Below are 22271 nucleotides of genomic sequence, written 5' to 3' on the forward strand. Positions count from 1 at the left end.
TAGAAGGGTGTTGCTTAAATATCTGTATATGTTAGATATGGTAAATAAAAATCTTTATAAAAAAACATCAAACATGTTGTACACCAGTGGTTCCCAAACTGGGTGCAGTGGCATCCTGGGGTGCCTCAGGACACTTGCAGGGGTGCCTCGGGCTGGTGGTACAAATCATACCGTGTGTATGCACCATAAGGGTGACATACAAACACAATTTATTTAATTTACTTTTTGCTGAATTTAACTTTTGGCCCAGGAGTGCAGTGGGAAAAATACTGATACTCTAGGGCGCCGTGATTCAAGACAGTTTGGGAAACACTGATGTACACTCTGAATTTTAAGCAAATCCGCTTCTGCAGACTTTTGCAATTGAAAAAGAATTTTCTCAGTTGTTACATTGCTCTTAAATACAGAAACTCAGAAACTTCCAAATAGAAAATGGAATTGATTTGTAGGCAGGGCCAGATTAACAATGGGGCGGATGGAGCTGCAGCCCCAGGCCTCCACATAGAAATAGGCCCATTGTCATGACAACATGATGTTGACTGGCCATCTGCTCTCCACACGGTCAGCCATAAATCATAAGTAGTAAATTTGTATTTCTATTTACCTCACAAAATGAAGGATTTTTTTCCTTTTACATATTTAGGGAGACATTGGAGCAGAGAGTATAAGGGGGTACACGCCCAAATGGCACTGGCCACACCCACACAGCACTGGGCACACCTCCTCTGCTTCTCATAATAGGCCCTTTGGTCATTTTCAGCTCCAGGCCCATGTGGCCCTCAATCCGGCCCTGTTTGTAGGTATGATTTGTTCCTGTTTGTCCCCCATGTGCATAAACCTGTATAACCCCTTCTTCTACCTTTTACATTTATTCTAACTAGGGGTGAGCGGGTTCGGATTTCTGAAATCCGAACCCCCCCGAGCCCCCCCGATCCGAGGCCGATCCGAGTCAGGCTCGACTTTTCCCGCATGACTCGGATCTGAAATCGAGGCAAAACGTCATCATCCCGCCTTCCGGGTCTCGTGGGTTTTGGATTCTATATAAGGTACCCGCGGCGGCGCCATTTTCTCACTCGGCTGTGGACAGTGAAGAGGGTGGGTGGGAGATAGGGCTGGCTGGGCTGTGTAGTGTAGTGCAGTGTGGTGTTGTGCTGTGCTGCGCTGTGCTGCTGTTGTCCATAGGGGCTGTGTCCACTCCTCCAAAGTCCATAGGGGCTGGCTGTGTTGTGCTGTGCTGCTGTTGTCCATAGGGGCTGTGTCCACTCCTCCAAAATCCATAGGGGCTGGCTGGACTGTGTTGTGCAGTCAGTTGTCCATAGGGGCTGTGTCCATTCCAAAGTCCTGTGCAGTGTCCCAGTCCTAAAGGGGTGCTGTAGTGTTGTCCAGGGGGTGCTCTGTCCATCAGGGGTGCTCCCCACAAGTGCAAAAAAAAATAAAACATTTCTGTGTTTGTGACTTGTGTGCGCAGTAGCCGCACGTGCATCAACAAAGTAGTGCCAAGCGTGCGCCTGTGTCCCATACGTAAAGGGTCGGCTGGCTTGTCCGTTAAAGGGTGCTGTAACCCCCAAAGGGCACTCCAAACAAAATAAAAAAATATATTTTTTGTGTTTGTGAATTGTGTGCGCAGTAGCCGCACGTGCATCAACAAAGTAGTGCCAAGCGTGCACCTGTGTCATAGGTAAAGGGCCGGCTGGCTTGACCGTTAAAGGGTGCTGTAACCCCCAAAGTGCACTCCAAACAAAATAAAAAAATATATTTTTTTGTGTTTGTGAATTGTGTGCGCAGTAGCAGCATGTGCATCAACAAAGTAGTGCCAAGCGTGCACCTGTGTCATAAGTAAAGGGCCGGCTGGCTTGACCGTTAAAGGGTGCTGTAACCCCCAAAGTGCACTCCAAACAAAATAAAAAAATATATTTTCTTGTGTTTGTGAATTGTGTGCGCATTAGCCGCATGTGCATCAACAAAGTAGCATGAAGCGTGCGCCTGTGTCATAGGTAAAGGGCCGGCTGGCTTGTCCATTAAAGGGTGCTGTTACCCCCAAAGCGCACTTCAAACAAAATAAAAAAACATTTTCTTCTGTGTTTGTGAATTGTCTGCACTGTACGTGCATCCTCAAAGCAGCAGCACCAAGCGTGCGTCTGTCTGTTAAAAGGTGGTGTAACCCCCAAAGTGCGCTCCACAAAGAATAAAAAATTCTTCTTTTTTTTTCTGTCTTTGTGAATTGTGTGCACTGTAGCTGCACGTGCATCAACAAAGGAGCAGCGCCAAGCGTGCGCCTGTGTCCCATAAGTAAAGAGCCGGCTGGCTCATTTCTTAAAGGGTGGTGTAACCCACAAAGTGCACTAGTCTCCAACAAAAATAAAAAATTATTTTCTGTGTTTGTGTGCGCCTTAGCCGCACGTATATATCAATATAACATAAATGGAGGACCAAACTTTCTACGATACAAATAAAATAGGGAAAGATCAAGAACCACTTCCTCCTAGTGCTGAAGCTGCTGCCACTAGTCATGACATAGACGATAACATGCCATCAACGTCGTCTGCCAAGGCCGATGCCCAATGTCATAGTAGAGGGCACATACAATCTTGTTAAAAACATTTAAATCATCTGAGGAGAAACGTAAACTTGCCAATATGCCATTTACGACACGGAGTGGCAAGGAACGGCTAAGGTCTTTCCCTATGTTCATGACTAGTGGTTCAGCTTCACATGATGATGGAAGCCCTCCTCCCGCTAAAAAAATCAAACGAGTTAAGCTGGTAAAAGCATAGCAAAGAACTGTGCATTCTAAGAAGATATCACAAATCCCCAAGGAGAGTCCAAGTGTGGTGGCGGTTGCGATGCCTGACCTTCCCAGCACTGGACAGGAAGAGGTGGCTCTTTCCACCATTTGCACGCCCCCTGCAAGTGCTGAAAGGAGCACCCACAGTCCACTTGCTGATATGCAAATTGAAGATGTCACTGTTGAAGTACAACAGGATGAGGATACTGGTGTAGCTGGCGCTGAGGAGGAAGTTGGCGAGGAGGATTCTGATGGTGATGTGGTTTGTTTAAATCAGGCTCCGGGGGAGACAGTTGTTGTTCGTGGGATGAAAAAACCCATCACGGTCATGCCTGGGCAGAAGACCAAACATTCCACCTCTTTGGTCTGGCAATATTTCTATCCAAATCCTGACAACAACTGTCTTGCCATATGTACCATATGTAAAGGTGAAATAAGTAGGGGTAGGCACGTTAACCACCTAGGAATTCCTCCCTTATACGGCACCTGCAGCGCGTTCATAAAAAGTTACTGTCAAGTTCAGAAACTTTGGCTAAGACCGTAAGCAGTCCAGGGACACCTAAATCCCGTTGTCCTGTTGTATCCAAGCGCCTGCAAACCACACCGTCAACTCCCTCCTCATCAATTTCCTCCTTAGTCAGGATCAGAAGTAGTCCTGCAGGCCATGTCACTGGCATGACTGACTCTCCTATCCGGGATTCCTCCGGAGGATCCTGCATTGCTACGCCTCCTCCTGCTGCCGCTGCTGCTGTTGCTGCTGCTGGGAGTCGTTCATCATCCCAGAGAGGAAGTAGGAACACCACTACTTTTACTAAACAATTGACCCTCCAACAGTCCTTAGCGAGGAGGATGAAGTACGACAGCAGTCATCCTGAAGCAAAACGTATAACTCAGGCCTTGACTGCTATGTTGGTGTTAGACGTGCATCCGGTATCTGCCATTAGTGCAATGGGATTTAGACAATTCATGGAGGTAGTGTGTCCCCGGTTCCAAATCCCATCTAGATTCCACTTCACTAGGCAGGCGATACCGAGGCTGTACAGAAACGTCACAAAAAGTGTCCTCAGTGTCCTGAAAAATGCGGTTGTACCCAATGTCCACTTAACCACGGACATGTGGACAAGTGGAACAGGGCTGACTAAGGACTATATGACTGTGACAGCCCACTGGGTAGATGTATCACCTTACGCAGCAACAACAGCAGCATCACCAGAAGCAGCATCTCAGAAACGCCAGCTCGTTCCAAGGCAGGCTACGCCGTGTATCACCAGTTTCAGTAAGAGGCACACCGCCGACAACCTCTTAGAGAAACTGAGGGAAATCATCGCCCAGTGGCTCACCCCACTTAGACTCTCCTGGGGATTTGTGATATCTGACAACGCCACCAATATTGTGCGGGCATTACATCTGGGCAAATTCCAGCACGTCCCATGTTTTGCTCACACAATAAACTTGGTGGTGCAGAATTTTCTGAAAAGCGACAGGGGCATGCAGGAGACGCTTTGGGTGGCCCGAAAAATTTCTGGCCACTTTCGTCATTCAGCGACAGCGTGCCGAAGACTGGAGCGCCAGCAAACACTCTTGAACCTGCCCTGCCATCACCTGAAGAGAGGTTGTAACGCGGTGGAACTCAACCCTCTATATGCTTCAGAGGATGGAGGAGCAGCAAAAGGCCATTCAAGCCTATACATTCACCTATGACATAGGCAAAGGAGGGGGTATGCACCTGACTCAAGCGCAGTGGAGAATGATTTCCGTGTTGTGCAAGGTTCTCCAGCCCTTCGAACTTGCCACACGTGAAGTCAGTTCAGACACTGCCAGCTTGAGTCAGGTCATTCCCCTCATCAGGCTTTTGCAGAAGCAGCTGGAGAAAGTGAAGGAGGAGCTAAGACGGAGCGATTCCGCTTGGCATATGGGACTTGTGGATGAAGCCCTTCATTCGCTTTGCCAGGATTCCAGGGTGGTCAATCTGTTGAATTCAGACCACTACATTTTGGCCACCGTGCTCGATGAAAGGTTTAAAGCCTATGTGGTGTCTCTCTTTCCAGTCGACACAAGCCTGCAGAGGTGCAAAGACCTGCTGGTGAAAACACTGTCAGCTGAAGCGGAACGTGACACGTCAACAGCTCCTTCTTCATTTTCTCCCACAACTGGGGCTGCCAGGAAAAAACGTAGGTATCCTAAGCAACCCGCTGGCGGTGATGCAGGGCAGGCAGGACCACGTTTGGACATCTGGTCCGGACTGAAGGACCTGGCAACAATTTCTGACATGCCTACTGTCACTGCATATGATACTGTCACCATTGACAGAATGGTGGAGGATTACATCGGTGACAGCATCCAAGTAGGCATGTCAGACAGTCCGTACCTGTACTGGCAGGAAAAAGAGGCAATTTGGAGGCCCCTGTACAAACTGGCTCTATTTTACCTGAGTTGCCCCCCCTCCAGTGTGTACACCGAAAGAGTGTTTAGTGCAGCCGGGAACCTTGTCAGCGAAAGGCGTAGGAGGTTGCTTCCACAAAATGTGGAGAAGATGATGTTCATAAAAATGAATTACCAACTCTTCCAGGGAGACCAGCCTCCAGAACGTACAGAGGGACCTGTGGTGGTGGATTCCAGCGGGTACGAGTTAATAGTCTGTGAGGATGAGGATGTACACAACACTGAAGAGGGTTCAGGAATCGGTGGATGAGGAGGATGAGGACGACATCTTGCCTCCGTAGAGCCAGTTTGTGCAGGGACAGATTAATTGCCAGCTTGTTTTGTGGGGGCCCAAATGAACCAATCATTTCAGCCACAGTCGTGTGAATGATTGGTTTGTTAAAGTGTGCATGTCCTGTTTATACAACATAAGGGTGGGTGGGAGGGCCCAAGGACAATTCCATCTTGCACTTCTTTTTTTTCTTTGCATTATGTACTGTTTGGGGCCTAGTTTTTCAAACTGCCATCCTGTCTGCCGCTGCAGTGTCACTCTTAGATGGGCCACGTGTTTGTGCCGCCCACTCGTGACGCTTAGCATAGCCTTTTGGACATAAAAACACTATTGTGAGGTGTTCAGAATAGACTGGAAATGAGTGGAAATTAAGGTTATTGAGGTTAATAATAGCATAGGAGCAAAATAACCAACACATTCTGTGATTGTAGCTGTTTTTATTCTTTTTTTAAAAAAAATACAGATCCAAAACACAAAACCCAGAACCCAAAACATGGAAGGGTGGTTTTGGCATAACCAATCCAGATCCAAAACACGAAGAAAGATCCAGATCCAAAACACAAAACACGAAAAGTGGGCGGTGCACACCCCTAATTCTAACACAAACAGTTTGCTTGCAGTCCACGAGGGTAAGGCATATGGCACAACCATTTTAAAATGAATTACGCATTTCCCATATTTCTTCAAAAATACTAATAATGTGCAAAGGTGGCTTACCGTAATTCTCCGGGAAGTATACAGCTGCACATCGCGACCACAAATCCCTGATCATTTTTTTGCCCCCCATTATTTCTCCATGACGTCATAATTTGTGCAGCGTTATTTGACACAGAGGGCCTGATTTAGACCCGCTCGCAAGCGGGTCAATGGTGGCCCAGTGTGCACGCGCGAGCGCAAAAAGCACTCGCTCTGTGGCTCGCTACAAAAGGGGCGGCTTTCAATGTTGATCGACAGCTCGCCCCGTTTTATAGGCGTGGCGGGGGGGTGGCTTCACCAACGGAGGCGTTCCTGAGCGAATGCCTGCCGTTTGTGGGCGGCCCCACTGACATCACAAGTGATGTCAGTGGGAGAGCTTCCGGCTCTATTAGGGCTGGAAGCTCTCTGGGGTTTGTGGCCATGAGACCCTACCACAAGGGTCTCGCCGCAAGCCCGATGGTCGCGATGGTGGTCACCTACAGCTATGCGAGCGGCCAGGAGGCCGCTCCTGAAAGAAAAAAAAAAACGCCCGGCCACTGAAGGGCGCCGCTGAGTCCACAAAAAGAAAATGAATCGCATAATTCATAGCTGAGTGGCATGTAATGAATTTGTGGCACAGCTGTGTGGCATATTATGAATTTGCGACAGTGTTATAAGGTGCATTATGATTTTGGAGCGCTGCTGTGTGTAATACTCTATATAGTATATTATGAATTTGGGATACTGCTGTGTGGCATGTTTTTGAACTGGGGAGACTGATACGTGGCATATTATGAATTGTAGGGAGCAGGGGCGGTTGGTGAAATGTTGCCTAGGGTGCCCGGGAACTTTGCACCGGCCCTGGATCACAAACGGCTCTTACGCTGTACACAATAAGTGTCTCACTTTCCTGTGGGCGGTAAACTGTAGCAGGACCAGTCATCTCCCCAGGCTGTTTTCTTTTTTTTTGCAGGCGCACCACCTGGCAAGAAACAGCTACCACCCGGCACTAACCCCGCCCCGCGCACCGCGTCCTCTGTTGCCCAGTCACCCTCAATATGTCCTTGTTGCCACAGACACAGATGCGAGCTGCGCCGACATCACATGTTCTGTCCATCACACATGAACACATTAAAGAGAGTAGACCTGAGTCCCCTCTCTGTCTGTGTAGGAGCTGAAAAAAAATATGTGGGGACAGTGTCTGGGAGCTATATAATGCAAAATTCTGTGGTGCCAGCAAGTGGGGACAGTATCTGTGTGGACAGTGGCCTTATTCGGAGGGAGCTCAATCGTGCGCATGCGCGAGACCCTGGGACCGACGGGGAAGCCGTCGCTCCAGGTCTCGCACCAAAGGGGGCGTGCTGTCGATGTTGATTGACAGCACGCCCCCTTTGGTGGGCATGCCGGGGGCGTGGCTGCCAGACGGAGGCGTTCCCATGGGAACGCCTACCGTCTGGGTCCGGCCCCACTGACATCACTAGTGATGTCAGTGGGAGTGATTTTGGCTCTGATAGAGCCAAAATCACTCCAGGGCTTGCGGTCACCGAGACCCTACCGCAGGGTCTCGTCGCAAGCCCGATGGTAGCGATGGTCTTGACCATCGCGACCATCATCATGGACTCTCGCATAAGCTGTGGGTGGTAACCCACAGCTATGCGAGCGTCCAAGAGGCCGCTCCAAGTTTAGGTAGGAGGGCCCTGATTCAGAGCGAGCGCTCTGGTCAGAGCGTCCGGCTCTGAATCAGGCCCAGTATCTGTAGGGACGGTATCTGTGTCAGTATCTGTAGGGACGGTATCTGTGTCAGTATCTGTAGGGACGGTATCTGTGTCAGTATCTGTAGGGACGGTATCTGTGTCAGTATCTGTAGGGACGGTATCTGTGTCAGTATCTGTGACAGTATCTGTAGGGACGGTATCTGTGTCAGTATCTGTGACAGTATCTGTAGGGACGGTATCTGTGACAGTATCTGTAGGAACGGTATCTGTGTCAGTATCTGTGTCAGTATCTGTAGGGACGGTATCTGTGTCAGTATCTGTAGGGACGGTATCTGTGTCAGTATCTGTGACAGTATCTGTAGGGACGGTATCTGTGTCAGTATCTGTGACAGTATCTGTAGGGACGGTATCTGTGTCAGTATCTGTGACAGTATCTGTAGGGACGTATCTGTGTCAGTATCTGTGACAGTATCTGTAGGGACGGTATCTGTGTCAGTATCTGTGACAGTATCTGTAGGGACGGTATCTGTGTCAGTATCTGTGTCAGTATCTGTAGGGACGGTATCTGTGTCAGTATCTGTGTCAGTATCTGTGACAGTATCTGTAGGGACGGTATCTGTGTCAGTATCTGTGTCAGTATCTGTAGGGACGGTATCTGTGTCAGTATTTGTGACAGTATCTGTAGGGACGGTATCTGTGTTCAGTATCTGTGACAGTATCTGTAGGGACGGTATCTGTGTCAGTATCTGTGACAGTATCTGTGACAGTATCTGTAGGGACGGTATCTGTGTCAGTATCTGTGACAGTATCTATAGGGACGGTATCTGTGTCAGTATCTGTGACAGTATCTGTGTGGACGGTATCTGTGTCAGTATCTGTGTCAGTATCTGTAGGGACGGTATCTGTGTCAGTATCTGTGACAGTATCTGTAGGGACGGTATCTGTGTCAGTATCTGTGTCAGTATCTGTAGGGACAGTATCTGTGTCAGTATCTGTGTCAGTATCTGTGACAGTATCTGTAGGGACGGTATCTGTGTCAGTATCTGTGACAGTATCTGTGACAGTATCTGTAGGGACGGTATCTGTGACAGTATCTGTAGGGACGGTATCTGTGTCAGTATCTGTGACAGTATCTGTAGGGACGGTATCTGTGTCAGTATCTGTGACAGTATCTGTAGGGACGGTATCTGTGTCAGTATCTGTGACAGTATCTGTAGGGACGGTATCTGTGTCAGTATCTGTGACAGTATCTGTAGGGACGGTATCTGTGTCAGTATCTGTGACAGTATCTGTAGGGACGGTATCTGTGTCAGTATCTGTGACAGTATCTGTAGGGACGGTATCTGTGTCAGTATCTGTGACAGTATCTGTAGGGACGGTATCTGTGTCAGTATCTGTGACAGTATCTGTAGGGACGGTATCTGTGTCAGTATCTGTGACAGTATCTGTAGGGACGGTATCTGTGTCAGTATCTGTGTCAGTATCTGTGACAGTATCTGTGTGGACAATATCTGTGACAGTATCTGTAAAATAAATTCGGTGGTGCCAGCACTTAAAAACATGATGCTGATGTCACTGGAGGGAACAGATCCTACAGACTTTGATTATGAAAAAGCAGCAGACGACTGGGCCTCTAAGAAGAAGAAAATGAATATATAAAATGTTATTTCAAGTTTAAATCATTATAATGTCAGGGTTTAAAACATTTTATTACTGCGAAGGCCCCCACCTGGCTACTTCTAAATGCCACCCGGCAGGAAAATATTCTGGGGAAAATACTGAGGACAGTGATCTCTCACCTTCTGTTTTACTGTTTTGTTATTTTTACTCTACTCTTACGCATGAGTGCAGAGGGGGGGGCAGTATTAAATACCCGTGCCCCGGCTTGTTGGAGGGGCCTGGGTCAGCTGCTGAGGGGGACATTGTCCCTCTTTGCTGCGCATATTATTTTTGTCATTTTATCCAGAGGGGGTGTGGCTAGGCCTCCCATATTTGGCCCCCCAGCCCAGCCGACCTCTGATTAGAGCTGTAGAACATTCTCAGGGCTAGACCAGCATCTAGCCAATCAGTGCTGTAGAACATTCTCAGGACTAGACCAGCATCTAGCCAATCAGTGCTGTAGAACATTCTCAGGATTAGACCAGCATCTAGCCAATCAGTGCTGTAGAACATTCTCAGGACTAGACCAGCATCTAGCCAATCAGAGCTATAGAACATTTTCAGGACTAGACCAGCATCTAGCCAATCAGAGCTATAGAACATTTTCAGGACTAGACCAGCATCTACCCAATCCGAGCTGTAGAACATTCTCAGGACTAGACCAATCTAAAGCCAGTAAAAGTCTCAGAACATTCTCAGGACTAGATCTGCCAAAAGTCAATCAAGGCATTATAATATTCTCAGGAATAAACCATCCAATAGCCCTTCAGAGCATAACAACATTCTCAGGACCAGACTATCATCTAGCCATCACAATATTAGACCATTCTCAGGGTTAGACCAAAAAAATAACTAATCAGATCATTAGAACATTCTCAGGACTAGATCAACCCATAGCCAATCAGAACATTTGACCATTCCCACGACTAGACCAACCAATAGTCAATCAGAGCATTAGAACATTTTCAGGACTAAACCAACCAATAGCCAATCAGAGAAGTAGAACATTGCCAGGACAAGGCCAACATACAGCCAATCGGAACAGTAGAACAATGCCAGAACTAGGCTGGCATCTAGCCAATCAGAACAGTAGAACCTTGCCAGAACTAGACCAACATATAGCCAATCAAAAAATTAGAACCTTACCAGAACTAGGCCAACATCTAGCCAATCAGAACAGTAGGGTGTTCTCAGGATTAGACCAGTCTGTAGCGAAACAGCATTAGTAGTCAATCGGAGCATTCTGAGGACTAGACCAACTTGTAGCCAATCAGCGCAATAGGGCACTCACAACACACAGGTTAAAGAGCCAACTACAAAAGAAACATCAAAATATACTTGTAAAACAAACCTCTACACAAAGCAAAGTTTACACATCTAACTGTAGATTTAACCTTTCTCAGCCTCCCCGTAGAGAATTCCTTATTACAACAAGTGTTATTAAGATTATTATTGAGGAGTGTGATAAAAAGCTTCAGTCATTGTGCTCCCACACACTATCGCCCCGGTCACTAGCTTACCCCGTCATGGAGTTTTTATTGTCGGGCTCTGTCCTCTACAACAGTGACAGATTTACAGGGGATCTCACACTCAGGGTCTGATATTCCCACCATGGCTGATTATCCACCACTAATTTGAACCATTGACCGAGATGATCAATAAATATTAAATCTCACTGCGCACGACACCGTACAAAGACGCCGTCCTGTCTGTGCTCCCAAGCTATTTCAATTAATATTGAAAAATAATTTACAGCCATATACAACGTACTCAGCGAGCGGATGATTTGACATATTACCCTATGCATTAATTCATGCTAATGGGCCACAGAACCATCTGTTGCATCTTTAGTTTTCTTTTATTGCCTGTAGTTTTCTGAACGGTTTTAATTAGTAATGACTAAGTCTGATGCAATAAAATGGTAACAACTTGAGTCAAATACCGTTTTGCTTACTCCTTTCATACACAATTACACAGGCTGGCTCTCTACAGGGACGCGGCCGCATTAATAATATATTCATGCTGTCTTTCGCTGAATGAAATCACTGGATTGAATTACCTAATTTTCCTACGTATCTTCTCGCCTGACAAAATAACAAATAGCGCATCTTATTTCAGTATACTAGTGGTAAATGATAGGTTTGTTTAACTGTTGGGGCTTCGGCTGCTATTCGGTGCTAGAGAGGGTTATGGTAAACGTCACCTGCCTACTGATGCGGCAGCCATTTTGTGAACATAACAAATATTTAACCTATCAATTCACTAGGAACTTGTGTAATCGATTATGCATTAGGCACTGTGGGGTAAATTTACTAAGATTCGGTTTTTTTTGGCCCGTGTTTGACTGTTATGTAAACACGGATGGGTACGGATGAACGCGGGAGTTTATTTTTGAAATATACTCGGGAATTTACTATGTTAGCGTATTTTCCAAAACCGTGTTTTACGATGGTGCATATTAGTTGACCGTATTTTGCTGTTGAAATCAGTAATACGGGCGTTTTGTTACACGGCCGTCTTTGTTATTTGCGGCCACATTCATGTACGGGATGCACAATATCAGACGTTTCTGATTGGTGGAAAGTGTTCTATGTTGGAGTGTCATGCCAGAGCCTAATAAATACGTCCCAAACCGTCCGTACCTCGTGGGTTTAGTGAGTGGAGTAGGGAGAGGTAGTTGGAGTTTGGTGAGTAGTTGGTGGATTGGTGCTTTTTTTTCGCTTTCTGAGTGTAGTGTTGTGTGTGTAGGTTGTCTTGTGCTTTTTGGTGTCTTGGTTTTTATTAGTCATTTTATTGTCTTCTGATTCAGCAAATATCGCAGTTGCAAAGCCGCTCGCAGGCAGTTTTGCAATTGCGATCCTTACAATAATGCAAATGCAGCAGGAGGTGTATGAGGTGTATGACACCCCCTGATGCATTTGCGATCCCAGCACTGCGACGTAGGTCGCAGGCTGGGATCACCATCGCGTCCATCGGTGGTCGATGGTCACGATGGTGGACGGCGGAAGGCCAGCTGAGTAAGGCTCAGCTTAATCAGGCTGGCCGGCTTGCGAGCCCAGCAGACTGCGTACGTCCATGCAGTTCCTGGGCTGGCCACTCTCGGAAAATATGTCAGGGTCAGAGGTTAGTGAGGTGGAGGGGGTTGTAGGGCCTGATTCAGAGCCGCTCGTAAGCGGCCACTCGTTCGCTCCGAGCGATGTTCGCACATCTGTGCATGCGTATGGGTTGTAATACGCATGCGCGAACCAGTCATTGCGGTCAGAAATTGTGTGCTCGCAAAATAGCGAATGCCTGCTAATTTGAGTGACAGGATGAGGCGTTTGTGGGTGGTAACAGGGGAAGGTGCTTGAAAACGGGGAGTGGAGATCCGAACGCAAGCGTGCTTAAAGGTCAAAACGGGCGTTTTAAGGGTGTGCATAATTAACAAAGCAGTGTCATCGACCACGTCACTTGGTTGTCTCTTAGCCTGAACTAGGAAAATCCAACCACAAGCACTGCGAGCAGTTCAGACGCCTTTCGATGTACTCGATTAATCTAATAAATAGCGGAGATGACGTAGGATGCGAGCGGCCAGGGGGCGTTTTAAAAAAAATAGCGAGCGCATGTTTCGTTCGCTCGTTCAGACATAGAGGCGTCAACAGACCGCAAAGAGCGAGCGCTCTATTTAAATATCCGGCCCCTTCTTCTGAACGAGCGAGCGCAAATAGCGTCCGGCTCTGAATCAGGCCCTCAGTCCTCTGATGATGATAGTACTGCTGTTGCACCCAGGAGAAGCACCAGGACCAGGACTGGTCGCTTGGTGAAAATTTCCTTTGGTGAAAACATGGCCTTAGTGGCCGAGGTCATAAGGTATCACTGTCAGGTTTTGGGCGCAAGGCAGCACGGGTATCTACCCATAAAAAAATGCCATATGGGAGAAGGTGTTGGCGGCAGTAAATGCTGAGGGTCATGTGCGCAGGACCATAGATATCTGCAAAAAAACGCCTGTCAGACATCACGTGCCGTGTCAAAAAGATGGGGAAGGAGGTAAAGTCTGCAGGGGGCACAGGTGGTGGCTCTGCCTATGTTGCAGAATATCTGGACTAGGAGGAGCCCCAGAAGGTGCTCATTCCTCCCGTGGAGCGCACGAATGTGCGTGAGAACAACGCATCCAGGCAGGCTGGTAATTATATTTTTATGGTAATTATTGACTAAATGTTTGAGCCATGTTGTTTTGACAGTGGTTGTGTTTAAGGCTGTATGTGCTTCCAAGCCATCTTATATCGTATTGTATTTGCTGGGTTTTATAGTGATGTATAATGTATTGAGTGCCTCATTCAGCAAGGAACGCAGTTGCTTATACGCACGCAATCGGTCGATTGTTGCGTATTGTGCAGTCGTACGCATCGCAGTTCACGTGTGCGAACTAGCCACTGCGACCGGGACAGCGATCACAGTAACTACGTAGACCCATGGCAGAGTGACTGACGGGAAGCACCGTTTGTGGGTGGTGATGGGGGGGGGGGGGGTGGTCGGGGAAACGCAGGCGTACCAGTGCATTTGAACGCCGTTGCGGGGGCATGCATAAATTATCCATTGTGATGCCATACGTAGCTTGTGTACTCACTGCGTGCGACGAGGTTAGCGATTCCTGAGGAAGGTCAGAGCTTGTGCAAGTGTGCGTGAGGCTGCGATGGTACTCACTGTTACCGATGGTTTAGCAAAGTATTACTGATGTGTGTAAGGGGAAGTGGGCATCCTTATGTTGGGCTGCGATGGCATAGCGATCACAGACATTAGCATATTTTCGCAGCGGGACTGTTTTTGATTGAGAGTCACAAATTTATACGTACAATTATAAGGTGTATAGCAGATTGAGGGGTCTATTTACTAAGCAGTGTTAGGAGACAGAGTGAAAAGTGATAAGAAAGTGATAAGGTGCCAGCCAATCAGCTCCCAAATGTCATTTTTCAAACACAATCTGTGAGATGACAGTTGGGAGCTGATTGGCTGGCACCTTATCACTTTCTTATCACTTTTCACTCTGTCTCCTAATACTGCTTAGTAAATAGACCCCCCAAAACAGTATTGGCCTCAATAAATTTAGTTCCCTTCATCATCTAAGTCAAATGTGAGTTGATTGATTTGAAAGTTGCTGTGATTCGAATGGAACTTCTAACATTTAAAGATAAAGAAAGTATTTACACACACTGGGCCTAAATCTGTATCAGGTCGTCTGTAACCATCGTGGGTCTAATCCACTACGGATCGCTATTCTGCTTATACGCACGCAGCGCAGTTGCTAATATTAGCGGTGACATGTAAATGTTTGCATTCGCTTTGCGATCGCAGCCTGACATAAGGACGCCCACTTCCCCTTACACCATACTTACCTACTTTGCTGGGCAGCTTTCCGGGAGCAGCAGGAGAGGACCTGCTGCTCTCCTCTTCGGGGGGCGGGGCCAGACGATAGACGGCATTAGGCCCAGCCCCCTTTACAGAAAACCCCCGTGATTCGCGGGTCCGTGAGGAGGGGGCGGGGCTAAATGACGCGATTTGCCTAATTTAGCCCCGCCCCTTCCCGACGGACCCGATAATTTCAGGTAAAATCGCCCCATCCTGCCCACTTCACTAGGAAGTGGGCGGGATGCGGGAGATATGCCTACTCTTCCGGGATCGCGGGGGGTTACCCGAAAAATCGGGAGCCTCCCGCGATTCCCGGGAGAGTAGGCATGTATGCCTTACACACATCCGTATACTAGGGCAACATAGCGATATAATTGGTAACATCGTACTCATACGCACAGCTAAGGCAGGTCGGGCCTCGCTCAGGAATTGCTAACTTCAGCGCACGCTATGAGGCCTCAGGCTACGAATGGTATTGCAGTGGCTAATTTATGCACGTCCCTGCAACGCCGTCCCAACGCACTGGCACGCCTGCGTTTGCCCGGACATCCCCCCTCCAATCACCACCCACAAACGGCGCTTCCTGTCAATCACTCTGCCATGGGTCTGCGTATAAGCAACTGCGTTCTAGCTGAATCAGGCCCAATGTCTGCTCAGTATCAATACTTTAATTCACAGTCACCTTCATATGAAGAGCAAAAAATACTACTCCAGCAGTATGCAAATTCGGCAAAGTGATGTCATGGGAAGCGAGCTCTCGCTAAGGCATAAGCACACCCACTTTAGCTGTGCGAGCGATCGCTCTGTGTATGCAGACGCCCATTAGCGTATGTAGAGACGCTCACTAGCGCACGTCATCTCCAGGAAGTGTATTAAAACATTGGTACATCGAGCACCATCGGTAGCGATCGCAGCGCTTGTGGTTGCCTTACCCTGCCGCAAGCACTGCGAGGATTTCTGTGTAAAAAAAAAGGCTGGTGACGTACTATGTACTATGACGCTGCCTGTTAATTATGCACACCTTAGAAATGGCGTTGCAACACTCAGGCATGCCTGCATTCGCACCTCCACTCCCCCGTTATTAGTGTCCTGCCCCTGTTACCACCCACAAACGGCCTCTCCTGTCACTCATTATACTGGGCTGTCTTTGCTTGGCGAGCGTTCAGATTCCGCTCGCTCTGAGTAGTTCGCGCTCGCGCACTACGAAGCGTACGCATGCGCGGTCACTTAACATCGGCCGCCTACGAGCGAGCGGCCGCTTGCGACAGGGTCTGAATGAGCTCCAGTGTCCCCAACAAGTCATGGAGAATGATGAGGTCGCAGGTACAAATTGTAACAATGTCTACTTAAAATGTTTTCAAGGAAAGGTCTCTATTGCAAAAAATATTGTCAAATCCTTGTAGGACCATTTTCGGCACGAAATCCACCCCCTCAGCGGCAGATTTCCATTGTGCGAAACACAGCACCCAGCACAATCCTCGCTTCTACTAAAGACATGGAGGTGCATTCACCACTAATTATTGGTGAGTCCGGTGCACATTGAAAGACACAATTATAAATTGCACCACTTGCCAAAATACCCAAAATACCAATATATATTGTAACCTTAATGGGTAAATGTTTATTTTTTTGAAAAGCAAGATTTTTGTTTACATACCGGGCTATACTTCCTAAAGTGCAGATTTTTAGAATTGGAGGTGTTGCCCAAGCAATCACATTGTACGTAACATTTATCTAGCAACTTTGAGAAGATAATAACTAGAATCTGATTGGTTTCTATGGGCAACATCACCATTAGTAAAAACTCACATTTTAGTTAAGATACCTCATCATAGTGGTAAAACTGCTTTTAGTTGTTTTAATGGCTCAAAATATACAACTGAAGGTTGTTATAACACAACTTATTCCAAAGCATCCAAACATAATTAAAAAAAAAAGGCCTGTATGTATGTTGACATGTTAAAGCATACATGCCTAACCTCCTGGAATAGGCAGGAGGCTCCCAATTTTTCGGGTAACCCCCCGCACCCCTGGAAGGGTAAGCATTTCTCCCACATTTCTGCCCACTTCCTAGTGAAGTGGGCAGTATAGGGAGCATTTCCGCGGCAATCGCAGGTCTCCGTGTAGGGGGAGGGGCTTAATGTTGTGATTCTTCATCGCATCAATTGGCCCCACCCCCTATTTAAATTTGAGCCAATCGTGACAATTTGCCACAAGGGGGCGGGGCTTACTTACGCTAATTGTCAGACTATCCCCCCCCACCACCACCTGCCCCCTCCCTTGGTCGCCACCCTCCTGCTTCTCTTACCCGGGCTTCTCCCGGGAAGAGAAAAAAAAAGTAGACAAGTATGTATTAAAGTAAGGGGGGGGGGGGCTTGGGCTGCACACCCTAATTTTAAACATAATAGGAGGTGCTGCCATGTTGCAGGGGACATAGAATGCAGACGCACACTCTAGGTACTAAGAACAATGATAGACAAAAAATCCTAATAAACTCTACAATTAACATAGGGCATAAGTGAGGTTCTTAGTACATTTTTGGCCAAAAATGTTTGCCCATCCACAGCGTCCAGGTGAACCCAATAAGATGGGTCTCTAACATCCCTAATACTGACACATGATGTCAATTTACATTGCATTATTTAAGTAGAAATTTAATTGCCGTACAGAGCCCAAGGACCTAAGGGCCTGATTCAGAGCCACTCGTAAGCGGCCGCTTGTTCGCACTGAGCGATGTTCGCACAACTGCGCATGCGTACGGATTGTAATACGCATGCGCGAACCAGTCAGTGCGGCCGAAAATCGTTTGTTCGCTATATAGCGAATGCCTGCTACTTTGAGTGACAGGAGGAGGCCTATGTGGGTGGTAACAGGGGAAGGTGCTTGAAAACGGGGAGTGGAATTCAGGACGCAGGCGTGCTTAAAGGTCAAAACGGGCGTTTTAAGGGAGTGCGTAATTAATACAGCATCGTTATCGACCATGTCACTTGGTTATTTTATAGTCAGAACTGCTCGCAATATAGTGGTAGGAAAAACCAACCACAAGAATAGCGAGCAGTTCATATGCTGTTCAATGTACTCGATTAATCTATTAAATAGCGGACATGACGTATGGTGCGAGCGGCCAGTGGGCGTATTTTTCAAAATTACAACCGCAAGTTTTGCTCGCTCGTTCAGACTTAGAGGCGTGAACAGACCGCAAAGAGCGAACGGTTCATTTGAATAGCCACCCCTTGTTTTTGAACGAACGACCGCAAATAGCGAGCGGCTCTGAATGAGGTCCTAAGTGTTACAAAGTGTCAGGAATATAATGGATTTGGTATTTTCAAGCCGGATTGAAGCGCAGAGTCTAAAAATACACGAGTGGTTTTCACAAAGGACCCCCCCTCCCAAGAAGGTTTGGGCTTTACTGTGCCCAGCAGTCAGGTAGCTGCTGTCTGTCCTGCTAATCTGCCAGATATGTGCCCGCTGCAAATGCTGCTGAAACTTGTGTCTGACACATATTGCTTTAAAGTTTAAGCCCACAATTACGTTGCCAAATGCACTTGCATCCAATCTTTATGAAGCCCATTGTGTGTCTGTATTGCACTACCATGGACAGAGGGCTGGGTTATAGTGTTTGGACCCAATCAGCGCCAAAATCCCTATATAATACTGGGACGGATAATCATTTGGCCAGAGAAACCTTTAAAAAGCGGATTGTAAGTTTTATCACTTTCAGTGGACTGTTGGAAAACTAAATCGTACAAATCATTACTTCCGATTCACCTACATCTATGTTCCAGGCTGCTTAGGTTGGACCCTCGCTGGCGAATTTGGCTTAATCCAGCCAAGAATCCGCTAAGGATGAAAGATTCTGTTCATGACTTCTCTGAGAAGTATGTGTGGGAATGGCAATGAAAGTTAGTGCTTGCAGCCATTCTTATCGCATCCACAGAACCTTCTGTTCGGTCCTTAGAAGGAGCGAGAGGAACATGGAATTGTCTGTCTCGAAGGCCCAGATATCTGTGTGTTGGTGCTGACACAATACACATGGAGCGGAGGAGATAAATACAAGTAATCAGTGAGTGTGTGACATGAGCGATAAACTGAGAGGGGAGATCTGAGCATATAATATAGAGCTGTTCATCTATTGTACCTACAAAGCTCTAATCACTAAGGAGAATGAGTCAGGTGTACGGGGGGGGGGGGGGGAATTGTCATCGGCATTCTCACCCCCGGCCCGCAGCCTGTGTGATTCACTTCTGATTCCTTTGCAGCATGTAAATATTCCAACTCGTACATTAGGACTCAACTACCAGCTGTTTTTTTTCTTATCACCTGACGCTTTATATATGTAAAAGTTTCAGAAAATTCCTAATGTGCACATTGTACAACAAGCTGAAGCTTACCGCAGCCTGGCCAGGTGCTGGCAGCTACGTAGCCAGGAAATCTGCGTCCAACCCTTTTCTGGGAACGGTGTCCTGCCATGCCCTCGCTTTGTCCCTAAAACGCTGCAGCTGATCAATCATGCTGCGGCTTGGAGGGGGTCTGCGAGCGACAGACCCTAAAGAATCGGAGATGTACGCTGACCATTGAGAGATAGTATACATCTCTTTATCGGGCCCTAAGCCTGCAGAGGTCGTGCTTGAGAGAATTTGTAATCGGGTGAAAAACTTTTATTTTATATTTTTATTTTTTCTTAACCTTAATGGTAAAAAGAAGTGAAAAAAAACACCCTATATATGATAAACAACTATTTATCCCCATAAAACCTATTTTAAACAACTTTCTGATGGAATGAAACCAGCGTTTAGAAATGAAGAGGGTCTTCCACCCCCCCTTTTACACTTAGAGACGACTGATGCCTTTTATGTGAGATTTTGTCTCCTTATCAATCGCTGCTTGGGATCGTTGGAAGAGATTCAGGGCCCGTTCATTGATTCTGAGTCAGGTGCAGCCTGCTCACTACCATATGCTAATGCGCATATCCGCCCCGCTATTCCAAATACCCATCCATCTTCATGCAGAAAGCCTGGCCGCCCACTTTTTCCACCCGCAGCTACAATCATTAGAACCTTGCACCCACCCCATGGTGGATGCAAGAGGTCCATCAGAAACAGGTGCCCCATGTATGTCCGCATGCCACAAACAAGCGCGGAAGGTGGCCTACGTGCCCACGGCTCTCCCACGTGGCGGATCAGTTCCTGCGGTCACATGACAGCCGCTCAGAAGCGCCCATTTCACGGAAAGAGTGATTCGTCAACAGATCGATCAATCCGCCTGCACTCTCACGGTATGCACGTCTATTGCTTTCTCGCTAACTGCACAGTTTGCAGATATCTGTGAGATCTAGAGAATTGAGAATCGATTCAATATACATCCCTGTCCCAACATTCCACTAGGAAGTGGGCTGGAAGCAAGATGGTACCGGACTTTTGCCAGGAAGTTCTGGAACATAGAGTAGTTCCCGGATTGTCGGCAAGCAGGGGCGTTACTAGGCCTAGGGAGGCCCCATAGCAAAATTTTCACAGGCCCCCCCCTAGGTCCCAGCCCCCCTCCTCTCCCCCTCGACTCACCTCTGGTGGTCACGTCCTCCTTCAGCGTGTGTTGCGCAGGGCAGGTACACCTCCTCTGCCGGTCGGCTCCCTCTCTCCTCACTGACTGATGCTGGGAGGAGGTGGACAGGCCTCCTCCCAATATCAGTCAATGATTAGAGCTGGAGGTGGAGCCGCCCAGGAGAGCAGATGCGCCTGCCCTGCGCAACACACGCTGAAGGATTACGTGACCACGGCTGGCCTGGCACCATAGGTGCAGGGGGAGGGCCTGGGCCCAGAGGCGGTCCAGGCCCCATAGCAGCCGCACCCCCTGCACCTACGGTAGTTACGCCAGTGTCGGCAAGTATGCTGTAAATACACTGCCAGTACAACATTGGTAAAAGCGCAATGCAAGAAAAATGCTTTAAAATCGCATCATTAAAACAGGTCTCTCCTCAGCTTCCTGCCTATTTACCTTTTATCCCATATGTGTGATTGGGCATATAGGACCTCATTCAGAGTCGGTCGTAAGCGGCCGCTCGGTCATACGCCTAACGATCGAGAATCAGAAAAAAAACCAATCGCACGGCTGGGCGATCGCAAGCAAAGTGACGCCCATACATGAACAAAGCACCTCCTCTAGGTAATGAGTGATAGCAGTTAGCGATCGAGTCGATCGTTGTCTGTCGCTGTATGTTAATTTTCTTCTGCTGGTTGCGGCCGCTTGTGTTGTGTGCAAATTACACCAAAAATTAACAAAAAAACGCATAGAATAAGCCATCCCCATGAAATGTATTTATCCTTATTATTCGTTAATGCAAATGCAACTGAATCTATTACATGCCAATTAGCAGTGTTATTAGCAACAACAAACGATTATTAGCTGCTTGCATTGTGTGGCACAAAATAGAAACATCAAACATAACATCAGTCACATTCGATAGTATCGATTGTACTCTGGGGCTTGAGAGAGCACATAGCCAACCTCAAGCTGTACGATCAGCCAGGCCTCTAACCAGGGCCGAAACTAGGATATCTGTCACCCGGTGCAAGCCAGCAATTTTGCACCCACTCCCTTCCTGTACCTGGAGTTTGTCCTTGCTCCTCAATAAGGCAGTGCACTACTCAGACATCCCTGGTATAGTGACTTACATTATTCCACACACCATAATGCCCATTACACATTATGCCACATACTGTAATGCCTATTACCAAAGTACCACTTACATATTTGCCCGACACCATTTTATACCCCACAGTAATGCTTCTAATTACTTTAAAATTACCTGCTCCTTGCCATGGGGTTTATGCTCGTTGCCAGGGGGTTTCATGCTTGTTGTCAGGGGGTTTCATGCTCGTTGCCAGGGGTTTCATGCTCATTGCCAGGAGTTACATGCTCGTTTCCATGGGGTTTATGCTCATTTCCAGGGGGGTTTGAAGGGAGAAGATGCAGCTCTCAGCATCCTCTCCCAGCAGCGCCAGCGTTCCCGGCACTTCCGGGAACGCTGTGTGCATTGCGCTCTGCTAACAGACACTAGAGGTCCAGTAGGACCTCTAGCATCTGTCTCTTCCTTGGCGGCAGAGAATCTGCTGAAAACGGCCATCCAAAAATGGCCGCCGCCGCCAAGGAGGAGACAGACACTAGAGGTCCAGTAAGGACCTCTAGCATTTGTCTCCTCTTTGGCGGCAGCCATTTCGGATGGCCGAGTCAGATTTTTCACCCCCCCACAATCCCCACCCGATGCACGTGCACCTCTAGCTCCCCCTAGTTGCGGCCCTGCTCTAACCTGCTCGCAGAGTAACGTTTTACTACTTCCGGCCTT

This window comes from Taudactylus pleione, unplaced genomic scaffold (assembly GCF_031769625.1).
Source record: "Taudactylus pleione unplaced genomic scaffold, aTauple2 ptg000310l, whole genome shotgun sequence".
Lineage (NCBI taxonomy): Eukaryota > Metazoa > Chordata > Amphibia > Anura > Myobatrachidae > Taudactylus > Taudactylus pleione.